This window comes from Otolemur garnettii, unplaced genomic scaffold, assembly GCF_000181295.1.
Source record: "Otolemur garnettii isolate 467f Iridium unplaced genomic scaffold, OtoGar3 scaffold00013, whole genome shotgun sequence".
NCBI lineage: Eukaryota > Metazoa > Chordata > Mammalia > Primates > Galagidae > Otolemur > Otolemur garnettii.
The window spans coordinates 5006539-5009874 of NW_003852408.1; the positions used below are offsets into that span (position 1 = coordinate 5006539).

At 47.2% G+C, this 3336-nt stretch overlaps 1 pseudogene; it reads left to right on the top strand.

Annotated features, from left to right (window-relative positions):
• Positions 1-1753: 1753 nt before the first annotated feature.
• The window catches only part of LOC100963699, a 1952-nt pseudogene continuing 369 nt past the window's right edge, over positions 1754-3336 (top strand).

The window sequence follows — 3336 nt, forward strand, 5'->3', positions numbered from 1 at the left end:
ATGTTTTGTCATGTAATAACCAAGCCCCCAGTCCTTGACCCCCTCCCTAAGACCAGTAGGGAACAAAGCCCCCTACCCTTGAAAAGAAAACCTCTCCTAAGCCTTCTAGTCCCAGCCACATACACCTAAGGTGGCGGGTTCGAATCCCCAGCCTGGACCCGCCAAACAACAATGATGGCTGCAACCAAAAAATAGCCGGGTGTTGTGGCGGGCACCTGTGGTCCCAGCTACTTGGAAGGCAGAGGCAGGAGACTCGCTTGAGCCCAGGAGTTGGAGGTTGCTGTGAGCTGTAATGCCACGGCACTCTGCCCAGGGGGACAACTTGAGGCTCTGTCTCAAAAAAAAAAAAAAAAAAAAAAGAAGTATGCAGGGAGGGGTGGAGCGAAGGGAGGGGTGGATTCCAAATAAAGCCCTGGGTGAAAAGGTCCCAAGTTGTTCTCGGAAATTTACCCAACACTTGTTTGTACCCCTGAACTATGTGACCCTCATCTTATGATCATGAAGTAATGTACTTGTGATGTGTATGTACCCCCACCCAAAGTTGTGTAAACTTTTATGATATATTTTCACTTTGCAACCCCGCTCTAAGTGCTGAGATTGGCTTCTGTATTGCGCTAGCTTGCTGACCCTACAAAATAATAGTATAAAAGCTTCCTCACCCATTATTCGTGGCTTCTTTTTGGCCCACCACAAGAGCCCCCTGCAAGTGCACCTGTAGGGGTATCAAAATTATCAATAAATTTCTATTACTTAATTACTTAATTACCCCTAAAGTGGTGTCCATCCTTCTATCGCATCTACCTTCCTATTTCAGTCAATGAAGGCATGATATGATTTCCAGGTGTCAGACCATGAGCTGATGTGTAATTTCCATGTTTCTTCTTAGTGGCCAGAGAGTGAGAGAAGTTGAGGGTCTTGTAACTGAGATTTGTAAGTGTTAGGAGAAGTTATTAGGAATAAGAGAATTATGAGAGATATTTTAGTAAGGTAAGAGAATTTATTATGAATATGGAGTAAAGGGATAGATAGCATTTTGGAGTTTTGTGATAATTTTAGTGGAGTAATTGTGATTAGATTAATTTTAAAGAGTATAATTATTATTACTATAAAGATATCTATTTAGTGAGTAATAAGGGAGGTAATGATTGAAATGTATGAGACGTATCTCTTAGAGCGTTGGGAACTTAGGTGGAGGATGAATTGCGGTTTCCTGGGCCTCTGGAACTTGAGTGAACTTAAACTTCAGGGGGCCTGTTTCTTGAGCTGAGTATGAGGGAATATTTCCAGGTGTCATCTGTTGACCTGTAGTAATAGTTGGATCAAGGAAAGGTTTAATGTGAAATATATGAAACCATCTAGGAAATAAGGCCAATATTACTCTCTAGGAGGGTATAAAATTACTCTAGGAGGTCCTTGCCACTTTGGCTCAAGTGGTCTCTTGGGATGATTAAGAGGAGCTACTAGAATTTGATCTTCTGGGTGAAAGGAGGCATGTGTGTGAAACAGGTTGCCAGTCTGTTCCAGGAAGAAGTTCCCTAGCCTGCTTATTTTCAGTTGCTTTTTAAAGACAGAATGCTCATGGTGCAAATTGTTATTTCTAGTGCAGGGGCTGGAGGCCTGGCAGAATGGGTGCTGATGGAGCTACAGGGGGAGATCGAGACTCGCTACAGCACTGGATTAGCTGGAAACCTCCTGGGACACTTTAAACCACTGAGATTCGTCCTTTGGACCATGAAGAAATTAAAATGAAAGGATGGAGGAGTTGGAACCTGAGCGGAAATAGGCTCGCACTGAGGAGGTGACTGCTGGAGAAAGCCACTCCGAGGGGAAAGATGACCACGCAGCCTATGTACCTTATGTGCCGTTACGACAATGGCAGCAACTACGGCTTCAGAAGCTTCTGCAATGAAGACGCAAGGGAGCTGCAGAAGAGGAGCAGCCCGACAGTGGCAGTGAGCCCCGAGGAGATGAGGACAACATCCCATTGGGCCCTCAGTCCAACGTCAGCCTCTTGGATCAGCACCAACACCTCCAAGAGAAGGCTGAAGCCTGCAAGGAGTCAGCCAAGGAGAAACAGCTAAAAGAAGAAGAGAAAATCCTTGAGAGTGTGGCTGAGGGCTGAGCTTTGATGTCAGTGAAGGAGATGGCTAAAGCCATCACTTACAATGACCCAATCAAAACCAGTTGGACACCGCCCCGTTATGTCCTGAATATGTCTGAAGAGCAACATGAGCGTGTACGGAAGAAATACCACATCTTGGTGGAGGGAGATGGTATCCCACCACCTATCAAAAGCATCAAGGAAATGAAGTTTCCTGCAGCCATCTTGAGGGGCCTGAAGAAGAAAGGCATCCACCACCCAACGCCCATTCAGATCCAAGGCATCCCAACCATTCTATCTGGCTGTGACATGATTGTCATTGCCTTCATGGGTTCAGACAAGATGCTGGTGTTCACACTGCCTGTCATCATGTTCTGCCTAGAGCAGAAGAAAAAGTTACCTTTCTCCAAGCATGAAGGGCCCTACGGACTCATCATTTGCCCCTTGTGGGAGCTAGCCCACCAGACCCATGGCATCCTGGAGTACTACTGCCACCTGCTGCAGGAAGATAGCTCACTGCTCTTGTGTTGCACTCTCTGCACTGGGGGCATGTCTATCAAAGAGCAGATGGAGACCATTCGACATGGTGTACACATGATGGTGGCCACCCCTGGCCGCCTCACGGATCTGCTACAAAAGAAGATGGTCAGCCTAAATATCCGTCGCTACCTGGCCCTTGATGAGGCTGACCACATGATTGACTTGGGCTTTGAGGGAGATATCTGCACCATTTTCTCCTACTTCAAGGGCCAGCAGCAGACCCTACTCTTCAGTGCCACCATGCCCAAGAAGATTCAGAACTTTGCTAAGAGTGCCCTTGTAAACCTGTCACCATCAATGTGGGTCATGCTGGGGCGGCCAGCCTGGATGTTATACAGGAGGTAGAATATGTGAAGGAGGAGGCTAAGATGGTGTACCTGCTCGAGTGCCTGCAAAAGACACCTCCATCTGTGCTCATCTTTGCAGAGAGGAAGGCAGACGTGGATGCCAGCCATGAGTACCTGCTGCTCAAGGGGGTTAAGGCTGTGGCCATCCATGGAAGCAAAGATCAGGAGGAAAGAACCAAGGCCATTGAGACATTCCGGGAAAGCAAGAAACATGTCTTAGTGGCCACAGACGTAGCCTGTAAGGGCCTGGTCTTCCCTGCCATCCAGCATGTGATCAATTATGACATATCCGAGGAGATTGAGAACTATGTGCATGGCCGCACTGGGCACTCAGGAAACACAGGCATC